The sequence below is a fragment of the Pezoporus occidentalis genome, unplaced genomic scaffold, assembly GCF_034315485.1.
Source record: "Pezoporus occidentalis ecotype Australia unplaced genomic scaffold, CSIRO_AGI_Poc_V1 ctg18, whole genome shotgun sequence".
NCBI classification, from domain to species: domain Eukaryota; kingdom Metazoa; phylum Chordata; class Aves; order Psittaciformes; family Psittacidae; genus Pezoporus; species Pezoporus occidentalis.
In genome coordinates this window covers 6,441,580-6,461,120 of record NW_026913640.1, presented here as the reverse complement: position 1 = coordinate 6,461,120, position 19,541 = coordinate 6,441,580, and the positions used below count along the sequence as shown (strand labels likewise).

The 19,541-nt window shown below is 39.4% G+C and overlaps 1 protein-coding gene across 4 annotated transcripts in view; it reads right to left on the bottom strand.

Annotated features, from left to right (window-relative positions):
- Positions 1-19,541, bottom strand: part of ATP8A2 (ATPase phospholipid transporting 8A2) — a 325,549-nt gene that overhangs the window by 179,320 nt on the left and 126,688 nt on the right. The window lies entirely within an intron of this gene.

The following is a 19,541-nucleotide window of genomic DNA, read 5'->3' as shown; positions in this document are numbered from 1 at the left end:
CATAGTATATCCTTCAGCCTATAGATGCTTTGAATTAGTTATTTTTTTAAAAAAGAACTTTTATAGTTTTGCGATTCCAGGATACAGAGATAGCCTCTCTGCCATTTTAACTATTGCTTCTGTTGGTGCAGGAGAGGGGAAACCAAAGACCCCATGAACTTGATTTAAGAATTCTGTTAATGCTACTTTTCTTCATGCTACTTGTGTAGTATGGAAGTCTGTGGAAAAAAAAAACAAAACCCACAGAAATAAAGCAAAACCTCTTATATAAGCTGCTTACAGGAATAAAAGATGTTCTAATACGCACAGCAATAGATGTGCTGTTCAGTAGTATTCAACTTCCTGAATTCCAGACAATGACGCCATTTGTTAAAAAGAAAGTTAGTGAAATCAGGTTAAAAAAAAGACATTCACCACTGGACTGCTGCCAAGGCTGATCAGTTTAATCAACAATAGGCCTGGGTTAAATGAGTCTGGAACTTAGTTCAGGTTGTGAGTTTAACAGAAAGATTACTATAAAAACCCCAGCATTTTTCCTCCATTTCCTGTGATAAGTTCTGAAGCTACTGATATTCAACAATTATCTACTGACGCACCAAAATCCCAATCACCACCAGAACAAACCAACCCCAATTTACAGCTTGTGATTTACTAGCCAGGAAAACCCAGCCAACAGATCTAAGTGTAGTCACAAAAGTGATAATCTATTTACTAAGGGCAAAGTACTTCTATCGAGCCTTCCAAAGACACCTGCTGTTGAGCTAAAAGGAATTAACAATACAGGAGAAAACAAAAAAAGTCACAGCAGAGGTGATAGTCTGTGGAGAACTTTCCCTACTGTGAGATACTTGAGGAGCTCAGTAATTTTAATGCATCAAGGTTCATTCAGTCACAGGCTTTATACAAGAGGACAAGTTCTCTTTAGTATTGTATAAGATGACCACTTTCTTATCTAGGCAGATAGAGGTCACAGGAGAGCCACTGCCTAGCTGGTAAAGTTGAATAAGGTGTCTTTCTTCTAGGAACAGTAAGCATAAGAAGCCAATAGAAAGACTTATTTAAGGTTGCAATAGATCTGTGGTTTCAAACTAAACTTTCTCCAAGAGGCTTTCCTAGTCAGTTACCCAATTCAGTAATTACCTGTCACCTGGATATTGTTGCACGAAGAGAACGGACAATATTTTGAGCATAAATCACATTGACTCTTCTTCCCCCAAATTCTTCATACGCCCATTCCCCCTCCCCCGAACTTACCAGGAATGCTTTTTGGGCCAAAAAAGTCTCATTGTACAAATCAAGAAAATTATATTGTCTGTTTTCCATGTGCCTTGTCAGAGAAAAGCCATGTCTACTACAACTCACGCTTCACATCCTCCCCTGTTGCTTCCTGTAACTGGTGCCAAGTACATCTATGACAGGCCCTGGACTATGGAATTGGACAACCCATATAGATCCCAGGCACCAGAAACACTCCATGCCACTGTACAGGATTCTTCATGTATTCTATTAATCCCCTGCCCCCTGTAAGAGCTACATACAGAAATGTGGAAGCTTAAAGAAATGTTTGGTCATCATGAAGAGGTTTTTATGCAGTAATATGGGATTCTTCAGTTCAAATCTACTCTAGAATTCTCAAGCAGGTGCCATACCTAACACCTGCAGGACTGAAAACAAAACAGGAACCCCTAACCCAACCCTCCTCATCTTCCATCACTTACCAGAATCTTTTTCATTTCTACAAACCCTACCTTCCCACACAATAGTATTACATGCTGCTTCTAAAGAGATCACTATGATCAAACTCTGATCTCAGTTAGCTCTCATTTTATTTTCAATATTTTTCCTGTCTTGTCTATTACATCTCACCTACAAACTAAGTGGCCTCCCTTTACCTCAGCTGTCCATCACTAGTCTCTTGAGTTCCCCCCAAATCACTTTCCCTGAGGTTACTTCCTTTTTGCTCTCTGTATCCCCATAAGCATCTCTGTAGGCACTCCATCCTCTAGATTTTTTTCTTTCAGTGCAATAACTGCTCTGTGGCAAAATGCACAGAAAATTTTAGCGATCAAACATCCAGTGCAGAGTCATTCTGTAACTGCAAGCAGCACAAAACCCATCATACCCACTGTCTGTCTCTTTTCAAGGACTGGCTTCTTGGCAGAAGTTTCTGAACTGCCTGATGCAAAGTTTCCTGCTGGAGCCCACGAAGGTTCTATCCTTCATTAGCTGAAGCATTTTTCCCCTCCTCAGGACTGGCAAACTCAGTATCACAAATCTGTTATGAAAATTATTGGACAATTTTTCAAATGCAAAACATTCAGAAATATTCTGAAGATGCTCTGAACCAATGGTAAGGTATACCGATGATATTAGGACTTAAGTCAAACCAGGAATTTGAAGTGTTCAAAAGGAATATGTCCTCAAAATACTTCAATTATTTGATAGGAAGCGTGGAAGGTTTTGGAAAAAAAAAAATTTTTTTAAAGGGTAATGACAAATGTTAAGAATTTTGATTCATGTTTGTCTGTTTTATCTATGTTAAATCAAGCAGAATATATCAGTGGACATTATGGAGAAAACTACCCAATGTTTTCTACTAGGGAGTTTAAACTTTTCTTTATAATCAGCATGACCAATTTAAAAATCGCTAACATTGTATTTCCTCAGTATTACATGTTTCATTAATGTCATTTATAAAATAATGCATTCCCCAAGTTGTAATAATATCAAGCATCAGTTACAACAGCATCTAATAAAACATTTTTGGCAAGACTGAAAAGTATAGCACTATTAGATTGAGAATTGCTCTGCTCCCTGCAAGCTTATGAAGCTCTGAACAGGGGATCTATTTAAAGTGTATCAGTGCTCTTAACTCTACACAGCACAGCACGGAAAAGGATGTTGATGTCACCTACTTCTTGCCTATGCAGCTCAAGTGTGTTGTAATATAAAAATACACTGGAGATCATTCACTTGCTACTCTGAAATACCCTTCAGGCACCAGACACACCCCACACACATGGATTTTGGGAAGAGGGAGTATGGTACATGACAACACACAACTGGCCTCTCCCTTTCTCCTCCAGTGAGTGCCCTACAACCAGAATAGGAGAAAACTTGTTTCATCAAGTCACTTACTATTAAATATTTTGAAAGAGAGTAGTTTGCATAAACATCACGTAACAATAGGCTCAACTGCAGTTTAGCTCAGGGCATAAACTACGATAACTACCTCTTTGTGAGAGAAACTTTGAAAAATGAGATTGATTTCTAAAGTATTAAATGTCCTCATTTGTTCTAAGTCCTAGGGGACACGGCCCCTCAGCATCTTTGTGTAGTCAGACTGTTGTTTAGAGAAGCATGGTCTGAGGAACAATAGCCTCCGATTTGTTACAGTACTTATGATCCAATTTTAATTCTTCCCCATGGTGTTCAGCATGAATAAGAATTTAACACTAATTACAGTTGCCAAAGCATGTCTCTGAACTAGTACAGCAGAGGCATATATTCAGCCAGGTAAAACATGCTGAACAAACTTCTCACATGCAAAAATATGCCAGTTCTCTCTCCCTCCCCACTAAAGCACACACATCTTTTTCAGCTTGTTTTTATACTGTCTCCTAAGATCTAACCACTCCATACTTTGTGCCTCATGTTTTCTCTCCAGCTGAACTTACAAAAAAAATCCCCATTTAGTATGAAGCTGTGAATTTAATTGATGAACTGTTCAGCATCCTCCTTTAAATCAATAATAAAGACATGCAATATAACTGAGCCTGATACTTACCCTACAAGCACTGTTTCCTGCCCTGCAGCTCAAATTACTGCCACATCGACTATTTCTGCTTAAGGTCCTTCAGCCAGTTTCCAGTCCGTGCAATATCTAGGCCAATAAAGGTTTTTTTCCAAGCTTTATGAAGAATTTCTTCCAAATGGCTTGCTGAAGTATTCACTGCATAAAATATTCCCCTATCTGCAAAACACTGACTCAATTGAAGGAAAGAGCACAGTTTTTGATTTACACATTCCAGTAATTTATTGGGCACAGATCTATTATTTTCAAGTTGATTAGAGATGCACCTTCCAGTGTTGGTGGTATTTTATGTAAGGATGGATGCAGAATTCACATTAAGGACTCTTACTGTTGATATAAATATACAGAGCCAATTGAATCACAGCAGACACTCTGCTAAGCAGATACAGCAAGGCTACAGAACCCTAGACTTCACACTATGCAGTTTATCCTGCTCAAGAAGCTGGTAGCAGCTGCAGCTAAACTACTCTGAGCACCTAAACCAGTTTTGGATATTTAATTAATTCCACAGCCAAGCAACAGTTGGCTCTTGTACTTGAAGATATTAGTGCTGCATTTCTTTTTCTTATCTGTTACTATCACCAGCCTTCCAAAACCCACTTAGTAATTTTGTTAACTTGGTAGCTAATCTCTAATCCCAATACGCTTAAAAATAAAGCTACTGTTCATTTACAGATGTCCATTCACTATTAACTGTGATTCCCACCCACATATCTGCGGAACTAGTCCACTGCTGAAGCCATCCTGGAACAAACAACACAGCCTCCCACAGCGCAAAGCCTTCAGGAACAAGAATCATCACATACATAACCCCATTTATTGACAGATGAGCTATAGGAAGGTCAGGTGTCTCAAGTCTCCATAGCAAATTGGGAACACAAATTAAGTATTCAGACTTTAAAAACAAGGACCAGAGACGCAAAGCCATCCAGTTACTTCTACTGCTCCTTGAAAAGTCTTCAGAATGTGAAAGGCAAGAACCTGAAATAGATTCTCAGCCTGTCTCCTTTGAGAGAAGCCCTTTCTGCCTCAGTATCTGTGGCCCTGCAGCCTGCCCTCTTCAGTATTACAATTTGTCTCTCTCATCATTGCTGAGATTCACATTATACGTCCTTTCACATGCAGCCTCCATCTTTGCAAGTTTGCATTAAACTGGAAGAGACTTGCTAACTGGCATTCACTTAAGTGTCAAATACATATGATTCACAGGTCTATATAATGCATTCCACTCAAATCCAGCCTTCATGCTGCTACCACTTTACGTTCAACATTCCAACAGTATCTTCTCATAACACCAGGAAGTATGGTCCCAGACCTCCAATTTCATTGCTCAAGAATCCAAGGCAGAATCTTCATTCATTCATGTCATTGGCACCACTGCATGAGTGGTAGGATAAAAGCTCACAGTACGGAAATTCCTAACAAAACATACTACAGCTCGTCTTTAAAATTACTTTGCCCTCAAACTTCTTCCCCCATACACACCCTTCCCCTGTTTTTTTTAAGCAGCTGAAAGAGTTATCAACAGTTTGTAAGTAAATCCTGGGTTCATAGATGGATATCAAAATGGATCAAGGCATAAGTCAACAAAAAAATGATCTCTACGATACTATCCAAGCTGTAACTCTGAGAGCCTGAAGGTCAGACAATTAATTTCTTTACAATCACTAGAATGTACAGGAACAGAAGTCCTCTTTTGTTCAGCAGCTTTCCACTTAATAAAATTCCCCATTTGTCTTTCCTAGACTTCTTTCTTCTTGCTAATCAGTGCCAGCAGCCAATTAGGACTGACAATAGAAGAAAGTCTTTTTATGATCTTCAGCCATCACTACATAAAACACCATGCTACACTCCATTCTGCACTCGGTCCCTTCTTTTTCTCTGACAGAAAAGTTAAAACAAGTTTCTGGTGGTTTAATCCTTTTCTTGTTCTCAGGCCAAAACCAAAATTCTTTCTGATCCTCCCATTCTGGACTTGGACTGGGAATACTGAGCATGTACACCAGGCTTGTTTGCTGCACCTTCAGTTAAATCGCTGCTGCCACCGCTATTCCTGTTCTCCATCATCTCATAAAGTATTGATTTCTGCAGTACACAGTAAAGAAAAAAAATACAATCAATTTTCCCCTAGACACAGCAAATCAGCAACAACATAACAGATCAGCCTGTCAGCCTGGTATGCAAGACTAGCATCCAAAAATGAGCTGCAGAGACAAGGCGGGAAGGTGCATGGGGAAAAAGGGAATGTAAACAATGGTTATAGCAGGGGAGAGTCAGAAAAGAAGAGGAGACTGAGGCTGTGAAAGATGTAGTTTGTTACATCTTTGAAATTCTTATTACAATGATGTAATAACAAAGCAGCATCCTGCATCAGTATTTCTACAGGATAGCCAGTGATGGCATGCAGGATTCCACCACACTCATCTACCCTATTTTGGTATAAGCTCCAAAATAGTCTAATAGTTACAAATACAACCAAAATAATCAGTAATCAACAACAGGATGAGAAAGCAGTTGTGTGCATAAAATGGCCGCACACACTAAAGTATCATCATAAATTTAGAGAAGCCATGTGGAATCCACAATAAAATGCTTTTTCTCCTTAAACATAAAACCACAGGCAAAGGCAGGTGACTAGCAGAGAGAAATAAGGTGCCATACATTAATCAAATCTATTTGAAATTATATAAAAACTGAGCAAAACATCTCCCAGGTGGGCTGAAGGAATCCCTTTTGTCTTTTGTATTCCTCACTCTCAAAGCTCCATGCTGCAATACCAGCAACTTCTATTTTTCAGCAAAGCTCTCCAGTCTTTCTACAACTTGCTCTACATTAAAAGAGCCCAGGAAAATTCACACTGAAATGGCACACCTGCCTCCACCACACTGTAGGGCATCTGGGACCAAGAGAAAATGCTCTACCTCTTCCCTGCCTTCACATAATAACTTCACCTCACCCTAGCGTGCCCAGGTACAGAAAACATTGCTGTGCTTTACAGATTTTAAATATGCACTCTTCCAATCTGCCATCCACTTCACAAGCAACACGTCTGATCCCTTGTACCACTTGGGGTGCTTCACATAAGACATTGTTTAAGTGAGGAACTGCAGGAACCAAGCACCAGCTTTACCCCAAGAGATGCCTGTGAAATAGCCAGATCTCCTGGAATGCTGCTTCCCCTTTCAGCACAGCCATGAGCTGCACATCAGGAGCCAACCTTTGGTAATAGGCACATGTACACATAAAAAAAGAGCTCCAAATCAGTGGAGCTTTTTATATACTCTAATAGATCCCAACTGTATCAAAACATTAATATTGAGCTCTCTGGACTAAGGATATGGTATTGGGTCCAGGATACATGCTTTTAAAAGGTCCCCAAGTGCTTATTCATATAATAAACCACAAAAGCTCTAAAGAGGTTGTTGCCATCTGTTTTCTGGACTCTGACATTCCCATACTACCCTCTCCCTACCCCCACCAACTGATATATTCTACAAGACCATATAAAGGAAACAAAAGAAAACTGAAACCATGAAAATTAAAACTAGTACTTTATTGATTAGACACAACTCCTTTCCTGAGTATTGTAAGGATCTCCAAAACTTTGCAACACGTAGTACAGTAACAAATTGAGTTATGGACAGAGTCTGAACTCAGTTAAAAGTCAGCATTTCCTTTTGTTGTGTAAATCAGACTCAATTTCTTTCATAGTCACTTTCCAGTTTAATGTTAATTAATTTACTACTTGCAATTTGAAGTAGATATATTTCTGTTTTAAGCTGACAATTTGGAGGTGGCAGTTGAGGAGGTTAGAACAGTAAAGTGCTAGGTCTTCTTTGATCCTCAGGTCTTCACTAGGACAGTTGAGATGGGCAAGGATCCCACTAACTACACCATAGATTAGGTACTGAACGCATTTTGTCCACACCATATAACACACTAGCAAAACAATTCATTCAAAGATACCAGCAATAATTATACAGATTAGGTTTATAAAAACCTGAATATCTGTTTAAGCAGTTTGCTTTTCTACTTTAAATTTATATCAGGTGCAGTGCTTGCTTTGGGGAGGGCTACAACTACTGTGCTATGCTAAAGGAGGCCCCAATCACTGGCTATTGTTGACAAAAATGTCCTACACCTACCTTACCTACCATTTAATTTAGATTACCAGTTTTGAGAGAGGTAGTTTACACTCTCCAATCCCATCAGGACACCATGTTAAGGGGAGACATAGCAGTCTCCTAGTACCTAAACAGGGTGTACAGGAAATCTAGAGAGGGACTTTTTATATCGGCATGTAGTAACATGACAAGAAGAAATGGGTTTAAGGTGACAGGGGAGATTTAGATTACATATTAAGAAGAAATTCTTCACTGTGAGGGCAGTGAGACAGATTGCCCAGGAAAGTTGTGGCTGCCCCATCCCTGTCAGTGTTCAAGGTGAGGCTGGATGGGCTTGGAGGAACTTGGTCTAGTGCAAGGTGTCCCTGCCTATGGCAGAGGGATTGAAATGGATGATCTCCAAGGCCCATTCCAACACAAATCAGTCTATGATTCTATAATTCTGACTCTTTAAAAGCCCAGGTAAAGACCTAGGAAGTGGGAGTAGGTGCTGATGCCCAAGGAGTGCACACATAACTTAAAAGCCAGCTCTTCCCCAGCCAAGGAAATGAGTTAAGCAGTCTCTTCCCTGCAGGGAATATCCTGTTAGCTGATCAGCAATCACACTACTACAGATTCAGATGCTTCGTCAAAATAACTGGTTAAATATTAGATACAATGCAGAAAGGCAGAGATGGAATTCAACATCATAATGCACACAGTGCCTCACAGCCCAAAAAATCTACAAGCACAGCAGGCTTACTGCCGCAGCTGTACACTGGAGACAGAAGAGCTGCTGGATCCACCAGCCTCCACTGAAACACGCTCCACTTTTCCAAGGTGTGCCAGTCCAAATGGGATTCCCATGTTCTGTCCCTTTTGCTCTCCAAGTTAGCCACAGCATTTCAAAAACACATGAAGTGGTCACAATAAGAAAAACGATCTGCAGCTTCTTGTCCATGCGACCTACATGAACCTTGCACATAGTTATACATATACACCAGGTTCTTATAAATCAGAGACGCATGTGTAGTCATCTGTATTTAAACAGACATACAATATTTAAATCTCCCTAAATGTGAAGGCACATAACAATTTAAAACTCTAAAAACTGAAGTCCAAAACGTGAATAATAGAATCACAGAATAGTTAGGGTTGGAAAGGACCTCAAGATCATCTAGTTCCAGCCCCCCTGCCATGGGCAGGCACACCTCACACTAAACCTCACACTAATAGCCATGAGAAGAAAGAAAACCTAAAGTTTCTAAGCAGTGCCATACAGTCAGGTCCTGAGCCCTTCATAAAACCAAGCATGCAGTTTTCAGTATAGCTACTCAGTAGTTTGAAATTACTTCACCGTATCTCTGACTTAGCAAAGTGTAAAAAAGTTAGTGGCAGCAGCAGACAATTAAAAGAAAGCAAGTCACCAGGGTCCATCCCAAGGCCATTGTTAAAAGCAGACGTGGCTAAAACAGTTGAATAAAGTTCTAGCTGTCTAGGTACAGTCTTCCACAACAGCTCTATTGTTGTAAACAGACATGAAGTGGGCTATATAGGCTATACAGGCACTTTCTCTATCACTGTTTACTTCATCCATTCAACTAGCCAGACAAAACCAACAAATCCCATGAATGCGCTAAGAATTCCTGAGCTCAGCAATTAAAATAAAAACATTCATTAGATTCTTACACTTGGGCAGGATAAAACTTAGTTCTATGTTGCCTTTTAAAGCCTACCCTAACAAAATATCCCTGAACAGCTTGGATTTCCAGACCACACATGTTGGTTATCAAAAGAAGCAGACATGAGGAATGATGAGGGAGAAAACGTGCACACTTTTTTTCCTTCGACTCCTAAACCTAGTTGTATTGAATACAATAAAGCAAAACTAGTCACCCATCACCAGTGCAGGTTAACAGCAATGGGGTCAGATACCTTGAAGAGAACTGCTTACAAGATCCAATTAGAACTTCTCAACCAACAGAAATGCAGCTACAAACACTGTCGTGCAGAGTTTCAAAATAATCAAGTAGCTGCTTGTTGTTTGGGAGGTTGTCCCCAGCTCTAAGTATAACTTAGTCATGGTCTGGCTCCTGCTGTATGACTCAGTATTCAGTATATAAAGAGCCAACCTGAACAGCGAAAAACAAATCTAATAGTACAGCTACTTTTTATTTATAAAAATTATGGATCCAGATCTTGCCTGAAAGTAGATCTACACAAACGCTGATGATTTTATGAACAAGTTGCTACTTTTGTCAGCTTTAAGGATACTTGTTGGGTAATGAGAGGGAGACCACCACCGCTCAAGGGTCACACAAACAACCCCCCAAGAGAGCTGAGATATGCATTCATCTGATCCTTGGGCAGTGATCCCAGTGGCATCACAGTTATCAGTAATATCACTAAGGCAGTATACAGTCATTCCATCTCCTGGACAAAATGACTGACCCACAGTTCCAAGAGACCCATCACACAGCTCAGACTTAATATAGATCTGTTCATACACCCCAGTACCAAGGCATATAGAAGTGCCTTGCCTGCAGGATGAGGAATGTAGAAGTAGAAAGTTTTGAAGAAACTTGGCACTGACTCTGACACTGAGTATACCTTTCACAAAAGGAGACCCTCCACCTTCTCTGTGTTGTATAAAAAAGGTATATGTAGAGCATAAATAAAACAATACTAGAAATGCACAAAGACAACATACTTTATAAAGTGAAACGACATAAAGACCTGTGAGATGGAGCGATTGAAAGTCTAAGTGTGTGCCATGACATGGGAAATGACAAGAGAAGGGGGATATGAAGAAGCAAGATCAAAAAAAGATTGATTTTTAATGCCTATCACTGTATCATCTACTCTTAACACTATGGGAGAAGCAAGTTTAAAAGAATAGAAGAAAACCTAACAGAAGACAGAGGTATCAAAGTAGTCTTCCCAGAATAGGGTGGAGCTACCCAAACCTGATTTTCCACAGAAAGCACTAGAAAAGGCTACAGGTGGAGACAGAACACAAGTTTTTACCGTTTGAACCGTACTGGTGGTGTTCGTAACAGCAACTTTTCTTAAGCTGAATGGTACTTCAACTACAGCAGAAAATTAGTTTTTCCTCAAGTTTTGGAGTATGTCTATGCAAGTCCAAGTATTCCCCACACATTTGTTAGCTTGCCATTTCTTAGAAGCACTAAGAAGAATTACTGGCATGGAGAGAGAAGATTTTCTTTTTTGAAGGATGAGTTCAGTATTGCTCTTTACAAGCAGGTAAGCATCACTTACAGAGTACTCTCAGCAAATAGACCACAATATGTATGAGAAGCTACAAACACTTACTCCCACTGTCCATAGGCAGCAGTCCAAGTTCCCCAAAAGCTAATCATGCCACCAGCTACGGATGGCTATTTTGCCAAACGGTATCCAGTTGGGCAGCCTTGATTTTCTTGACCAGCAGAATACAGTGGGATTTACTCACAGTTAAAACCCAAGAGTTTCCTTCTTACTCTATTGAATCCAATCAGGTTTGCTACACTTACCTCATGCATACTTTTGTTTTTAATTAGCACAAATTCAGAGATAGCATTAATTACCATGAACAGCAGAGAAGTAAATTTAAGCCTAGCCATTCTACCCACTGCAAGGTCAGAGTTTTCCAAGTACCTAGCATGGGTTCAGCTATGCTCCCACCAAACTCAGTCATACTCTGGTCAGCTTCCACCAACACCAAGCACTTTCAGAAACTTCAGCCAGAGCCATTTTACCAGTTCAAGTGTCCTTCATATTACTACAGTGCAAATTAATTCCCTTGCAGAAGCTTGCAGAAGCAACTGTTCCTGCCTCTGTAATTTTATAACCTGTACTTTTAACAATGGAAAAAAAAAACAATATTTAAGCTGGTCCTGTGGGATAGAGCACAAGACTTTGCTGGATCTGATGAAAGGAGTGATATCACAATTGCTTTGAGTGTCGTGTTTCTGAATGCAGCGCAGCACCACATATTAGAGGCTTTTGTCTTCTGTACATTCATGCATTGGGGTATTTGTGAAACTCAAATATTAAATTTGGAAGACAAAAATATTTCTATAAGATATTTCAATAAAAGCAATGAGTATCCTCAAGTCCTCTTCTCGTAGGAAAAGTTTTGAGAACTTTTATAACTAAATATTCAGACAAGGAAATTCATAATAACAAGCAATGATCAAAATGAGGAAAGATACCTATTCCCTCATAACCTTCCCCAAACCATTAGTAGAACACAGAAAAGGAAACATATTTCCTTGTAGCTGCAACTTGGTAAGGAAGGAATTAATAGATCTTTTCAGTCAGAAACCTTTACAACCAACTGCAAGGTTGCAGAAAAGGCACCAGACCTTTGGCCTCCATCCAGCCTGATGGACCAGCAGGGAATTCCATAAGAGGAAGCATTCAGGCACCCCCTGGCTGTTGACATACTGTTCCAGGAACTCAGGAAAGAGGCCTTTGGTGCAACAAATGAGAAGCAATAAGAAATAGGAAGACTATGTCAAGAGTCTAATTGGGCCAGAATGCCTGAACAGGAAGCATTCTGTGTTACTGAGGTCTAATGGAGAATTAGAGTGCCTGACACGAACTTTGGTTTTGGGAGAAGCTCCATCTGAAACAGGACAGCTGCAGTGAGCCTACACATTATATCATATTAAGAAACTGTCCTCACCAAATACAGAAATCCATACCACAGGTAAGACACAAGCCATTTTCATAGATCTACAGAACAGTTTGGGTTGGAAGGGACCTTAAAGATCATCTGGTTTGAACCCACCTGCCATGGGCAGGGACACCTTCCACTAGACCAGGTTGCTCTAAGCCCCATCCAACCTGGCCTTGGACACTGCCAGGGATGCGGCACCCACAGCTTTGCTGGGCAACCTGTGCCCACTGTTTCACCTTCAAAGAGCAAAAGCATTTTGCCAATGGCTGCTATAAAATTCATTTACAACCGCACTGGCAAACTGGAAGGACTTGGATAAGCCTGGGGTCAATATGCACCATCTCCAAAAAAAAAAAAAAAAAAAAAAAAAAAAATGCAAGAAAACAGTCACCAAACACCCCTCCCCCAGAAAAGAGCTGTATGCATTTTATTTTAAAACACTGGTGGTAACATTTGTGTTTCCAAAATTACTTTTATCAGATAGAAGGCTAAAACCGAGGTTCACCAATAATTACAGCTGGGTTTCACAAGCATGACCTTGTCATAGTACCTCTGGGTTAAGACCTGGCAACTGTTAGCTATCACACCGACACCCACAGAACAGCTTTGAATAGGAAGTGAAGAATATTATATTCAATAGAGAAGGTACGAGAATTTCAGTGAGAAAAAAGTAATTGTTCAAGTTGGAACTTGACCAGAATATAGGGGTTAACACACTAACATTTATGGAAACAAAAATATACCAGGAATATGAATTTCTCCTGGAACAGAAGGTATTCCAAACCACAGCTTTATCTTTCTTCTAAAACAGTGTATGTTCCAGCAGCACAGCATTTTCTCATGTGGAGTATCTATGGAATGTTTATTTTCCAATTTGGAAAGTGTAGCATTGAACATAGCATTGCTAGCTGCTCCTGCTCAGAAACTAAAAAACTGGTAGCAACTGGGACAAAGTACTGTAGTATGGGGAAGAAACTGATACCATTTGGAACTGTTGGTGACAGCTATCACACCACTGCTCAAGACAGAAATTTCACTTGCATTTTATGAAATACATCAAGTGAAATACTAAGAGTTTGGTCACCTAAATAGGGGGCTTGCAATGCAAAAAAGCAACAAGCGAACGTTTAAAAAAACAGCTAGGGTAAACAGCATCTGGAAAAGAAAACAATTCATTTCCAATGGGGACATAGCATATTTTTTCAACAAAATTGTTTCCAAAGAAAAACAACAAATCAGTTGATTTTAGAGGTATTTATTCCTTTCTGCCAACTCTTCCCAAATACATGCTGGTAAGTGAATTTCATAGTAGCGATGGTTACAGAAATAGAGCGTTCAGGTGAATGTAGTAGAACATTTAGGGAATAAATTTTTAATTCATAATCACAGTTATGGGCATGAGAAGTCACTCAATTGCTCATCCAATATAAAAACAAATCCAAGACCAAACCAGCTGCCTGATCTGAAGTTCCAAAACCACGAATTAACTATTTTTCTTTAATATGTTCAAAAAAAGCAAACTTTTTTCCAAATTGTTAATAACAATGGAAACCGGATTAGCAATTCAACTTCCAGTTTACTTTGAATTCCTTCCTCATCTCAAATACACAAGAAAAGGAAAAGTAATTCTAAGTATAGTCACGGTCATAGTAAGGTGGTGAAGTTAAGCAAAGTAAGTGTTTTGGCCACATAGCAGGAATCATTTTAAGTTCAGACTGTTAGGCAATTGAATAATTCCCTAGGGGAAAGAGTGAAACACGCTTCAGCCCTGCCAATTAAAAAACCTAACAATACCAGTAAAACAGTATCCTTAAGCACTTTTTTAGTATAAAAAAAATAATTCTAGGAAAGTGAACAAGTGATTCACAGATGTCTCTGACTTGATAAGTATGTATTTCCTTGCAAAAGGACTACCTCAGAATCTGGGATTTTTACCTTGGTTTATATATTTAATTGATACAGCAACCTTTTGGAGAAACATTAATGTACCTAGGATTAGAGTCAAGTCTTTGCCTTTTGGGTTCTCAGCTGACCAGACAAATGACTGGAATTAACAGTAATTTCCCCTTTAAATCCTAGGTATGTATTTGAATAATATGAACTATAAGAGTGAGCTCAGGAACTGTCATAGCTCAGGACACTGCTTCACAAGAACAAACAGAAGCCAGAGCATTCAGCAGAAACTCACTGCCACTCAGAGGACAAGATAATTACCAATAACTTACAAGACCAGCCTTCTCCTAAAGTTTACCCATAATGGCTGTCCAACACAAAATTGGTGGCATTATGCAAGTTCACTTACTTCTTGCAAACCAGCCAATAAGCTTCTAAGAGAAGTAATCATAAGTCCCAAGAGAGCTTTACACATACCTACATACACACTGGACAGTTTAGGCAATCATTTCTAAACATCTGTGAGTATTCTTTATTCAAGAGTGCAGAGAGCACATCATGCTGCAAACCCAAACATTACTCCCACTTCAATTATCTACAAACATTAAAGCTGCCAGAATTATTCCTCCCTTATGGTTTTTCAAAGTCATGAGATGAATATTGCTGCCATGAGTTGTCAGAAATAGAACAGGAGAATGAGCATTGATAATTTAGTAGGTGACAGATGAGGGAAAACACAAGATGTACATACAGGAAGATGTAACACAGCCATAATTTTCTTTGGGACCAATTAATGTTAGAATTGGTTTGCATACTCTTAAACAGAATTGTGTTGCAATTTTCTGTCAAAAGATTCGAGATCTTTCCTAATGAAAGCCAACAAGACCGTATTTTGATTAATAAATACATTCTCAACTACAGCACACCTTGTCAAATACTAACACCAGCAACAACACGAGTCTTAGTGGCATAAATATTTAAGAGGTATTCCAGATGTTCATTTTGTGAGCTATATTATTAATGTCTCCTCCAAATGATGATGGAACAAAAGAAGCATAAGCTGTGGAAACCTTACAACTCAGAGTAGAGAGACAACTTTTCTCATCTCCTCATCTCTCTTCTCATTACCCAGCTGATGAAGTGACACAAACAATTAGCAACAGATACTCTTCACAGGCTGCTTTTTTCCTTCTCTTCTCCCACCTTCTGCTTTCAGTTTGTCAAATCCCTTCCTTTTCAACACTAGGGCAGATGGACTCTAGTCAATGGGTATGTTCATTCCAGAACACTTAGTGTCTGTTCTCAGAGAAATGTTCATGGCTCATGTCCTCACACAACCCACTCTGCATACTATTTGAAATAGCAACATAAGAGGGAAAATAGTCAGGGGGGTTGATATTTTTGGAAGGTTGTTTAAAGTTGCATTTTCTAACTTTACTTCTTTCCTTAGTTCCCAACCATTATCACTACAGCTCCACTACTGCTTAAAGCACTGAAAGAAGTTTGTGCCACTATGACCTAATGAAGTCAGTTGGTGAGGTTGGGCAGAAGTCCTGCAGTCAATGTTCCGGCACTGCACAACTGCATACCTTCCATACCTAAAAGCTAGCAAAATTATGCTGACACAGTAGCCATGAAATAGCAAGCACCCCTGTGACAGCCCATAGAAATTACTGTTGCTAGATTTCCTCAATTTCTGTTCATGCTGCACCACAGGACATTCGGTAGAAGCAGGGGAGAAAAGCTGATACTGTACAGCAATTGAGACATTTTTCTTCGTGTTCCTGCTGCCTGAACATTGTCACGAACTAAAACCCATCAACAAGATAAAACCTCAGGAAAAAGAAATTGCTCAAAACAGACACTGTGATATACTTTACTAATAGAGCAGACTGCATGCTGATGAAGTTGTAGCTTCACTGAATACCCCATGGCTATACTGATTTCAACCAGCACAAGAGGAGCAGCAGAAGTAGATGAATACTGCATCAAAAAAAAAAAAAACACACACATAATGAAGGGAAGATGTGTTGAAATAGGGATTGTCTCATGCACGAAGAAAAGAGAAGATGGTAAAAACAACTTCATTGCCTTTAAGCACAGCACATGTAATCAGATCCAGTGAAGCATCAGTGGAGGACAGGACAGACCCACAAAATTTCCCTGTACATGCAACTCTTCAGAACTTGCTATCAAATAGCCAAATAGGGAGCATCAACTCACTGTGCACTTGGTTGAAAAGGGCTGCAGATTTAAGTATAAAAGCTCAGTTTTTCTTGCTCTGAAGACAAACGTGTCAAAAAGAATAATGCTCCACCCAAACAACATCCCAACACCATCACCTCAAGCAGTATTGCAGAAATGGCCAGTAATACAACCAAAAGAACAAAACACCACCCTGAGGCAGCCCAATGAAGGATGTAGTCCCAGCCTCATGCCACACATTTCTCTGGAGATGCTTGCTTCATTGTGCTTAAATCTGTGACAGAAATTAAGGGAAGGACTACTTCTGTTGTCCAATAATTAATTATATGTACTGAAGAACTTATAAGTTTCTTGGAATTATCTATAAAATGCCAGTGAACAGCTTCTTCCTGATGCAAATCTTGTTAATGAAGTATTAAACTCAAAGGCAGAGTCACTGTCACCTGCAGAAAAGTTTTATTCAACAACAAAATCATTCCCAAAGTGCACTGTGTCATAGAAAAATATTTCTGAAACACCACATATTTCAATACAAGTACTTAAATTCAAGACAGGCTCTTCAATAGAGAATTAAATATGCTGCGGTAACATGCCAGTTACATACTTCCCTGCTACTTTTACATTCAAAGCAAAACACAGCAATCTGCTGTACAAACCAGCTTTCTAAGAGGTATAAGCAATAGATGAATGATAGAAGTCCATTTTGTTATTAAAAAATATAATCTCACTTCTACCTAAGCATTAACATTTTGCTGTTCTCACAAAACATCAATACAGGTCTTTCAAAGGAACATGTGAAAAACAGACAGGCAATCAACAGCTCAGATCTCAAACGAAGTCATAAGTTCAACTGCCTTCCAAACACCATTCACTTCCCCTGAAAAGCAAGATTTGCTTGCTCTTAACATAGTGACATCCCAGTCAGTGTGAGGCAGGAGAATAAGATCTGTCAGCCTCTAGAAAAAATAATTTAACAAACAAGGCTTTTTTCTTGAATTGTTTGATTTTGCAAGCTTCAAGTCTCCCTAGGCACGGATTTTTCTCCACTGCGGCAGTGGCCTGTTAAAGATACTGTAACACAGTGGAAGACTAACCGCAACAGAAGATACAATCTTTCCATCTTAATGCAAAATGGGGCCAAGTTTACTATAGTTTCATTTCAAGAGATTACCCCTGAGAATGAAGTTCAACTACAGTTTATGCCTAATGCCCAGCAAATGAATTTGTAGTATATCTTCAGTAGAAAAAGAAAAAATTTGAATGGCAAATGCAGCTAAAACTCCTAGAGATTAAAATGTTGTAGTAACTTTATGAAATAAAAAGTCCCACAAATTTATGCTGTGGTGAGAAGAGCAACATAACTCCTCCTAGAAGTGGTTAAACATCACACCACTAAGCCAACGACCCAAATCCCCCTCCCAATTAACATGTTTGAAGACTAACTCTATTTAATTTGAAATTTCCTTTTGCTACACCAATTATATTTTAAATCCTTTTTCCTGTGAAGTTTAAGCGTACTGTCTTATTTGACACACAAAGTACTATTAAAAACAACCCAGAGTAGAAAAAAAATGTTTTTCTTTCTTCAGTATCAAGCACCTGGCAAGTAAATGGAAGGCTCCTGCAAAGCCTTAAAGGTTATTAAAGGCATTCCTCTTTTTCCCTGGGGATTTAAAACTCGGTTATTTTTACTCCTCTTTTTAAGCCTATAAAATTACATCATCCTTCCCTCTTTGATTTACAATTTTCAATATTTTTTCCACATTGTTCCTCAATTTGCTAATGCACTAATAATTACAACTGCTGTTGGCTCACTCAAGAAATAACGAGAGGAAGTGTCCAGTGTTACACATCTCTTTGCAAAACAGGACCATTCTCTTCAGTTAATTACATGTATTATTGTAGTATAATTTTAATTATTTGAAATTTATGATTTGTTTCACCTTCACAGGTCTTTGACATAGCTCATCAAATCTTGGAGAAATTAACTAACTGCCTTGGAAATTAACTAACTACCAAAGCACTATGAGAGTATATTGGAAGCAAGAGCTTTCTATTTATGTAATGTTTGTTATCTTCCCCACAAATACAAAGCATAAGTCTACAACACAAGGTCAGTTCCCTTCCTGGGCACTTGATGCTCTCCAAGCCCAAGGTAACTGCACAGAGAACACCAACTTCCTTAATATAAGAAACCAGACTGTATCAGGCCTGTTCCATTCAAGAGAAGATGACTGAAATTGTGTGAGCTCCCTCTTGTAAAATCCTTGCTCACTCCCCATGAAACAGCTGTACAATCAAGACCCCAGCTCTAGCACCTCATGCCCTCTCCCTCCCTAATAAAACAGTGGGGTGGCTGTGTTCAGACAGACATTCATGTGTTTTAATTTGTTTGTTGCATCTTGTCCTGTCACTGAACACTACAGAAAAGAGCTGGGCTCCCTCATCTTGATTCACTCCTATTACATAGTTATACAAATTGCTAAGAGCCTTCTCTCCTTTAGGTTGAACACACCCAGCTCCCTCAGCCTCCCCTTGTATGAAAGACACTCTAGTCCCTTAATAATCTTCCTCACCAGTGCTGAGTGGGGAAGAAGGATCACATCCCTCAACCTGCTGTCAATGCTCTTCATACTGTATTCCAGGATACTGTTGGCCTTTTGTTTTTCTTGCTGACAGGGTGGATTGCTGACCCACGGTCATCTTGTCCACCAGGACCCCACGATCCTTCTGGACAAAGCTGTTTTCTAGCCTGACAAATCCCAGGGTTCACTGGTGCACTGGCCTGTAACTCCCCAGGCACAGCACTTTGCATTTCATTTTCTTGAGCTTCATGAGATTT